Source organism: Aulonocara sp. 'chitande type north' Nkhata Bay, linkage group LG5, assembly GCF_057382095.1.
Source record: "Aulonocara sp. 'chitande type north' Nkhata Bay isolate Kocher_YH1m ecotype deep benthic linkage group LG5, A_spYH_male_GT1.1, whole genome shotgun sequence".
NCBI lineage: Eukaryota > Metazoa > Chordata > Actinopteri > Cichliformes > Cichlidae > Aulonocara > Aulonocara sp. 'chitande type north' Nkhata Bay.
In genome coordinates, this window is record NC_141348.1 from 14,074,937 (window position 1) to 14,084,425 (window position 9,489).

General features: G+C 39.7%; 1 non-coding gene across 1 annotated transcript; it reads right to left on the bottom strand.

Annotated features, from left to right (window-relative positions):
• Positions 1-244: 244 nt before the first annotated feature.
• trnah-aug (transfer RNA histidin (anticodon AUG)) lies at positions 245-317 on the bottom strand. Its single transcript has one exon. It is a non-coding gene; the product is annotated as a tRNA-His (tRNA).
• Positions 318-9,489: the final 9,172 nt, after the last annotated feature.

Consider the following 9,489-nt stretch of genomic DNA (forward strand, 5'->3'; position numbering starts at 1 on the left):
CCCAGGATCATTGTTATGATTTGAGAGTTGGATTACACGCTGGCAGTACCTTTTTCTTTGTTACTTTCTTCATGTGGGGCCCTAAAGTTGATACTCTGTGGTCCAGTCAGACCATTCTCATTCGCAGGGCATCAAACACTGCAACTTCAAAGCTGTATCACTGCGTTTAGATGTAGGATTACAGCAGTAAAGGGGTAAGCCACATGTGGTACACAAAGAGATATTAATCATTTGGGAAACAACTTGAGCCAGCCAGGAGTCGAACCTGGAAACTTCTGATCCATAGTCAGACGTGTTATCCATTGCACCACTGGCCCATGAGATGAGGAGCAACGCATCGCTCAATTAGCATCTACATCCTGAACACAGGCTATCCTGACATTTAGAAGAACTTTGTCTGTAGTTATAAAATGATATCATCCAATATCGCTGCAGCCAGTGCATCAAAACATCAACAGACACCTCGTTCATGTTTCTGCAATGTCAGTATGAGACGTCTTTTTTTTTTTTTTTTGGTTTTGTTTTGTTTTTGTTTTTTTGGCTTATTCAAAAGGCCACCCACTCCATGAGCTCCATATGAGGAGCTTTTGAAGTTTTGCTTCAGTACATCAGTCTGTGTCTTTGTAATCAGATTGTGGTTTGAGCTGTGTTGTTACTATATCCCTCCGCAAGACTACATGTCATGCACATTATGTCACTGACCACAATTATTGTTTTACATCATTCATCCCTTCACTGTAACCGCTTATATTTGGGATACATTATCAGGCTGGAACAAAGAGCGGCTCGTGCGCGGCTCGTTTTAGTTTTAGTTTCTCTTTTTTTTGTTCACCTAAATAGAATCCTGCACCTCATCAATCTACCTCTGTCTGTCGTGTTCATTCAAAATGTATGTTTGCATGACGATAAGACAAAACAAAAGATGCGTATCTTTTTCACATGATCTCATCACAGTTCAAGCTGATTAGGCCTGTCCCCACTTTATCCATTTTCCCCCTGCAGACAGGAAAGTTATGTATTTTAAATCAGTGTCATCTTGATTACGAAGAGGAAGAATCCAGTCTTTCATCTGTTTGAATGACGCGAAGCAGACGCTATTGTGTGTCGTGTCAGCTGATATCAGTCGGGCCTCTGTAGCGGTCGGACGGATTCACCCTGTTTAGCTGAAGCTTTATCTCCCTGTCTCGTACCATCATTCTGGATCACTGCGTTACAAGACAACGTTATGTGGGTTGCCACTTCTCATTAAATGTGTCGCCACTTAGGGGAGGATGGAGATAAAAAGCGGCATGTTTTTGAAAAACTATCTGTGTACATACGCAAAAACATCCAGGGCGCTTACGGGGAAAACAAGTATGTACAGCTGCTTGATGGAAAAACAAGGTAATATGGAAATAAAATATTTTTAAAAACAGTGTGTTCATGTCTGCATGGTGAACTGCTTTCTCTAAATATAAAAAACTAAACTAAACTAAATATAACAGCAATTCTGTCCAATATTTGGTTCTTGGTTATGGAGCTAAAGTCTGGATTACCAAAGTTATTGAAATACATCCTGAGAGAAACATGAAAGTTGTAATGAACACAAAGGTTAACTTCATAATGGAATGATAGGAAAGTCATGTGAGAAGGATTTCTGTGCCAATCTGTCATGTAGCTGTTACATGGACTGATTCTTAATTCTTAAGCGCTTTCTACTCTGAGTACTTAAAGTGCTTTACATAAATTGTACATTCACCCAATGACTTCTTCCCCCCTTTTTCCTACATGCATCGTAGAGCAACATGGGGTTAATATCTGGCGCAAGGATGTTTAGCATGCAGACTGGGATCAAACCACCAAGCTTCCAGTTAGTAGGTGACCTGTTCTACCATCTGAGCTACACCCACACCATAGCAACAGAAAAGCTCAGGAAGCATCATAGCTATATATACAATAGTTGTCAAGAAGCAAACTATTTAAACTTCAACACTGGGCTTGAGTGAGTCCCTTCTTAGATAAAACTCTGTAACTGTGTCAGATTAGATGAAATAAGACTCATACAATCAAGTATAGCTTGCTGTTCTCTACATAGGAAGTGCCAAAAGCCAGTTACAAATAACAAGTTAGTGAGCATTAGAATCAGTGAAACCAGCTAGATTTGTTTTATAAAAACCAGAAAAAAAAGAAAGTCTGATTAGGGACATATGCATGAGTAAAAAGGACCGTAAAAGGTTATTTGCCTTTAAGCATCTTTGAGTCATACTGTTTAATTTTGTTTTGGATCAAAATGAAAGTTTCAAAACCTTCTGGCATGCCAGTCCTTCTTTCTGGAAGTTTTGGGGGGTCCCACAGGCAGTGTTGGTCAAGTTACTTGAAAAAAGTAATCAGTAACTAATTACTGATTACTTCCCCCAAAAAGTAATCCCATTACTTTACTGATTACTTATTTTCAAAAGTAATTAATTACTTAGTTACTCAGTTACTTAGTTACTTTTTTAAAACACGATTTACAACCTGAGGAGGTGATAAAGCGATAGATCTTTCAGCCCAATTCTACTTTTTCTGCATAATCCATCATACAAAATGTAATCAAATGGAAAAGTCTCTATAAAACTTGTTTTATTAGTTTTAATCTTTTAATTGTATGCATGAAGCAAAAATAAAATTATATGCACCATTCTCTGTCTTGAATAAATTTGTTTAACATTTAAACCTATTTTCTGCACATTCCAGCACATAAAATAAAATATTTTTTGTGTTTACACTCAGTCTTTCAAATAGATGCAAGTAAAACACAGCAGAAAATAAATAAAATCAAAGACTAGCGGTCCTTTTGCTCTATTTTCACCTGTAAAGCAGGAGTGGGGTAGGCGGAGGTTTACCCTGGTGCAGGTGTGCCGCGGTCAGTGGAAGAATCCGCGAGTTTCTCTGTGAGTTTCCCATTACCTCGTTGCGCACTCGGTGCTTGTTTAGGGTTTTTTTTTTCGCTGTGAAAAGAAGTTTTCTTCCCACACACAACGGACCCTAATGTTTTTGCCACTTTTTATGGAATCAAACTCAAAGTAAGGTCAGTACTTCCACGCTTTAAACGCTGCACACTCATACTCTCTCCCACAATCGATATGTGATCCACTGTTGATCTGCACACAGCTGTTGTCATGAACGTTGCACTCGCTTACGTCACTGTCATGAGACATTCTCGCAAAAAAAAATCACGGTTTTAGTAACGCAGTAACGCAGCGTTACTACGGAAAGTAACGTAATCTAATTACCGTTTTTGCAATAGTAATCCCTTATTTTACTAGTTACTTGAAAAAAGTAATCAGATTACAGTAACGCATTACAAGTAACGCGTTACTGTAATCTGATTACTTTACTGCCCATCTCTGCCCACAGGGGCCGTTGTCCGATACACCAAGTCTGTTGTTGTACCAACAGACTATATATAAAAGATGGATTCAGTGAACATGATGTCACCCACTAGTGTGACTGCCACCTTTTTAAACTAGATATCACCGTAGCAAGAGGAGGATCTGACTTACCCGGCACAGCACATTCATACAATAGCAGCTCATAAATCATCAAGTGAAATGTCCCAGTGAAAACTAGAAACTGATTCAATGAGTCGTTACTCATTGAATCAGTAAATCACTTTCTCTTTTATGCAACTAAACTTCCTTTTGCAGGCTTTGTACACCTTTGTATACAGTCTATGTTACTGCCGGATACTCGTTTGCTCTCCTGCTTCACATCGCAAAGACTTCTCAAGACTCTGGTTGTTTTCACCATATTGTGCAGTGTGACATCAACACAAAGCAATAACCACGTCAATAAGGTTCAGCGTCTGGGAACCGTGAACATCTCAGCTAAATTTCATGGGCGCTGAGCCGGTAGTTGTTGTTACTTTACTTATGTGAGAGATCATTGAGAGTCGTTTACACTTGCAAAGACAGAGAAAAAGGGAAAAAAGAAAAGAAAATTTGGTTGAGACCATACGGCTGGGTGACATTTGGGTTTTAGAGAATATAGTTAATCATACGGAAAAGACATTTCTCTCCATGCACCACTGGAGTCACACAGCAATAACAAAGAACAGTTCAGCAGCTGTGGTCACATTTGGCGCATGATATGCCACTTTGTTTGTGTCCAGTATCCAACAGGACTACATAACTGAGTGAGGCGCAGAACAGGACCTGTTTTCATTAGAGCTTTTCCTGAAGGGAACTGCAATTTTCCTTTATTAAGCTTTAAAGTTAGAGATGAAGATGGATTGTGTTTCCTTCATACTGGGGAACGAGTGCCAGGCATGACTAACTTGAAGTCATTTTAAGGGTTCCCCCAGTGTGTACACACAGCATGTAGGCATGCACAATCTTGCACATACTGTGCGTGTGTATGTGCAGCGGAACATATTTAAATGCATATACACAAGTGGCAGCATTTATTTTCCTTTCACACACTTCGCACGCACGCCCAAAGCACTTCTGTTCTCTTTGAAAATCAAATTAGGGTTGTCAAAAAAACCAACCCCCCCCCCCAAAAGAAAAAACAAAGAAAAAAACAGGCACTGTAAGTTAAAGAAGACTTTTAGACTCTGTGATGCAAAACAAATATCACCTTAACCTTTTCAAGCTGACAAGCTGTTTCAGCTGCACCTATTACTCTGAAAGGAAACCACATTTTTGATATTCATCTGACATGTGCTAATTTATCCGTCTTTACATGAGATGCAATGGAACATGATGCATTATTAACATGGAGAAAGGAGGATTTCAGGTTGGATTTACGCTTTTGATCCTTTTGGATCAAAGCCAGTTGAGGAATATTTGGGAAGAAAGGAATTTTAATTTCCAGAAATTCAAACCAACACACAAAGTGATATACTCCCCACTCCTTCTAGCCCCCTGCTGGTTAACTAATAGGTTAGGAGTGATTGACAGGAGAGATTCACGCCTCCTGCCTCTCATGCGTCTGCTTGTTAGGATCCATGGCTTTCTGCACATTTCAGCTTAAAATTAGGAAAGCACTGGGATGTGACCGGCTCTTTCTCTGAGATGCACAATTCAGTTTATCTTTTGGCTACCAACCTTTGAATCTCAGAGCTTTAATCTGAATTCCAGCCACTAAATAGCCATGAAAAGATATGATCTAGATTCCCCAAAGCGTTAACAACTATCTTCACGCTGTTTTACCTCTCATCGGCTTTTCTTTGCTTCCTGTGTAGCATGCTTCTGATCCCACATTTCCTGTTGTTTCATTATTATCCTGCTTCAAGATTTAATTCCCAGAAGGTTTATGAGCTCCGTACTCTGTTACCTGCTGACACTAATCTACATTGAAAGTCTCCAGCTGCTACAAGGCCCAACATCTAGCTGCAAAAAGCTTTTCAGGTCCCTCTGTACATCCACTTCCTTTCAGCTGAGTTGTAATGTGGCTTGTATGTCTGCAAATATGTCCTTGACATTGGTCGACCCGCTGGTGACATGCATGAGTGTGCATTTCCCTGCAGTCTGTGGTCTTTAGAGGATGAGTCCGTCAATAAAACAACAAATCTTTTTTTTAAGTTTTTCTAACATTTGTTGAATGCACCGTACATGTGTAATTTTCCTGATGAAAGCCTTGTGCTACCTCTGGACTGGCAACACTGCCAGATTCTGTCCCGGGATAGGCTTTCAGCCCCCTCAGTGACCCCATTAAGTGGTTAAGAAAATGGACTGATGGAAGTGACCTGACAACATGACACAAACACCTTTAAATGCTGTTTCACAAGTGCTGAGCAAATTTTAGTGTCTTGATTTGTGCGGCCTTGTGTGACAGCTCACAATCAGCCTTGAGAAGACTTCACCGTGTCTCTTAAAAGTCCCAAACTTCTAAAAAGTTTGTTTTTTTTACCATGACTGTTATAAATATGTCAGCACGCACAAGTTGTGTGTACAGGCATCAGGAGACCCGATACTGATCGATGAGGAGAAAGCGTTGCTGTGAAACAGGAGAGCTCGTGCATCACAGTGATGTTACGTCATCACAGTTTGGACGTGTTTTCAAGCTCTGTTTGCAAATTCTGCATCATAATCATGTGCAATTTGTTAGAGCTGGCATGGAAAAAATGTCCTTTTGTCAACAAAGGCCCAAAAAAATCATCACGTTTTAGTTATACTGAATTAATTCGTAGCCAAAAGTTCACTAAACATTCTCTGATTCGAAGCCTGACGAGGAAATGATGTGACGACGGGCGACAAACATGGCAGACACGACGTCAGCTAGAATGTTTTTTCAACATTAGCTTTCATCAGCCAACCAAAAATACCCACATTTTTTGCCTTGAAAGATTACAGAAATAGCGCACAGGGAAACATTGCCCAGCATGTAGATTGAGTGATAAGCCATACAGTGAAGCCATCCTCTTGGGTATAATCACTGTAACATTTGCTTTATGGGCACATGCTAAAGCTGGAAGCTGTCAGCTGAATGGACACAAACGCAACTCTTTCAGGCCTAATGACTTGTGGAAAATGATGCTGACTTTTTTGAATGGGATACTATTTGAGGCAGAAAATATTTTGGGTGAGCACCTAGAAACAATCAGTAGTATTTCACTTTAAGGTATTTTGCCACCGGCTTCACTTTTTAGACTCGGTGACTACATCTGATATTTTAAACACAGTCTCTTTGTGCTATTCATTAGACTAAGTTGTGCTTTCACACATCCTTCCATGGCCCAGAAGTTGTTTCCCTCCACCATCATGGAGAATTTCCAATTTCATAGACTGTACCTTGAGGACAAAGGGAAATACTATGGGAAGAGTTTAGAGTGAGGAAACAAAGGTGTGTGTGTGTGTGTGATAAAGTGTTTTATCGTGTGAGGTGACGTAGATATAGATTTATCAGCTTCTCCACAAAATTCACTCAGTGTGATTTTGATATAGTCAAATATGAAAATATAAATGATTACCAGAGTACCTGAGTATTTTTTTTAATGTATGATATTATCTGCAGTGGGGACATTTCTAGTTGTGTTTTCTTTAACATATAGGTGGCTACTCATTACTTTTTCTATTTCAGCCATTGTGTTGTAGATTTGCTACTGTTCTTGGGATCATTGGCCTTTTGCATGAACCAGTTTGAGCCAAGCTTTATGTGTCAGACAGATGGCTTCACGTTTGGCTCTGGAATACTTTGGTATTCAGAGGAGTTCCTATCCGACTCAATCACTGCAAGACGCCCAGGTACTGTGACTGCAATACAAGCCCAAATCATCATCCCTCCACCACCGTGCTTGACAGACGCTGTGAGGTGCAGGTGCTGATATGTTATGGTCAAGCATGGCCGCTTTGATCTCATCTGTTCAAATGACATTGGTCCTGATCTTACAGTTCGTTCAGATGTTGCTTTTCAAAGGGAAGTCTTTTTCTTTTTTAAGAGAAGATGTTTTTCTCCTGGCAACTCTATCAAGTAAGGCATACTTCAGTCTATTTCTACTTGTACTGTCATGAACTTTAATTTTTAACTTGCTAACCGAAGCTTTTAGAGTCTGCAATGTAACTCTTGGGTTTTTTACAGTTTCTATGAGCATTACTCGGTCTGACCATGGGGTGATTTTCCTGGGACACCCACTCCTGGGCTGATTGACAACTGCAGTGAATGTTTTGCACTTAAAAATGATCTTTTTCACTTTATTTTACTAACACATGTGCTCCAGAATAGAAAAACTGCCATAACCCCTGCTTTTATATGCGGTGCTCACACTTTCTGATCATCAGTGCATTTGATTAGCAGCACCTGGCTGCTACTTATCCTTGTAATTTCTATGGAAGCAGTAAGGCTGTTCTTAGTTTTTGCACACACCGCTTCTGCACTTTGTCTGAATTCTTGGTGAACAAATAATGACACTGTGTAATATGCCATGTGTTGTGCTTCACCTCAGGATGCACCTATTTTTACCACCTAATTTTAAGGATCGGATTATTTTCATTATGTTCTTATACATAAAACCATAGAATTTAAAGAGATTTACTTTCTTTTTACAATAACTATATTTTCACCACACAGCTTATTGCCAGTGGGGTTTTTTTGGATTAAAAAAATACCCAAAATAAATACAGTGAAGTGCTACAACAGTAATAGAGGCTACTGCTTTCTACATTGCAGTCTGAATGGTAAAGTGCATTTATATATAAATAGTCAACAGATTTGGATAATGGGTGCTTGCTTTATGGGAGTAAACGACTACACTAAAATTATCTTTTGAGCAGAGAATACCAGAATTATCGCTGTTGGTACTTGCACGTGCTTATTTATTGTAATTCAGGCATAAAAGTATTATAACACTTGCCCCAAACCATTTTAACACTCTCACTGGGCTCTTTTATTACATACATTATTAGGTGTATCTGCTGGGCCTGCATTTTCTCTCTGATTCCAAGGCTTCTCTTGGCACATAAATGTACCACGAGTCAAACAAACGTGGCGCAAAATGGATTAACTGTAATAATTTACCTGGTTTGAGCAATTTGCAGCAGGCCTCTGCAAGTTCATTTCCTCAGAGTAATCAAATAAAACAGAAACCAACGACTGCTTTTGAGGCTAAAAAAACACAAAAAACACAAACACAAGTTTGTAAATATATTACAAGTTTCGGAGAATAAATGGGAATATAAAGAATTTTTGATGTGTTGTTTAAACATGCAGGAGCACTGGTTTATGCAGAAAGAAAAAGTTGTTTGTCACTAGAGTATCTATGTTTTTCTCTGCTCATCGTGCAAATACAAATTGCTAAGCACACTGGGAAACTTCTTTGTGATTTATCATTTGTGCTTTGCGAACAAGCATGTTAGGATTTGGGAAAATGCATTTGTTGCTCAGAAACTGGCTGCATACTGTAGCTGCAATTAGAGTGTAATTTATCAAAGCAGAGCTCAGTCAAGCCATGGCAGAGGTAGTGTGTTGTACCCCCTGCTACCAGCTAAATTTCCACATTTTTGTTCAGCCAGAATGACTTCATCTGGATGAGGAAAAATATAAAAATATGGGGAAGGAACTCACTTTACTAGGCAGTCTTGGTAATTAAAAATGATTGACAGACAGCCAGGTTAATCCTTCAATCCAGCCTTTGCAAAAAAAAGAAAAAAAGAAAACCTCCCCCAGAGCTGTTTTGGGTCCTGGCTTGGTTCCACCCAGGTCCTGAACACATGTGGTTTCCAGATGTGGCTCCTGGGATGGATGCAGTCAGGCACGTGGATGACTCTCTGTAGAGAAGCACTAAGGAGAGACTCAGTGGTTAAAACACTCACACATTTACATCCCTCATGTGTGTCCCTCAAGGGAGGATCCTCCTGCCAAGACACAGTGGTTTAAGGGGAGCTGCAGCTCTTAGAATTGATATTTTGGTAAAAGCTCCCCCCCCCAGGCTTTATAGAGCTTCACTGAGAGACTAAGTAACCAAATCTGTCATAAAGTTGTTTTTGGGCAGTTTAAATATCTGTGAAACACCACTGTAACACTACCCAC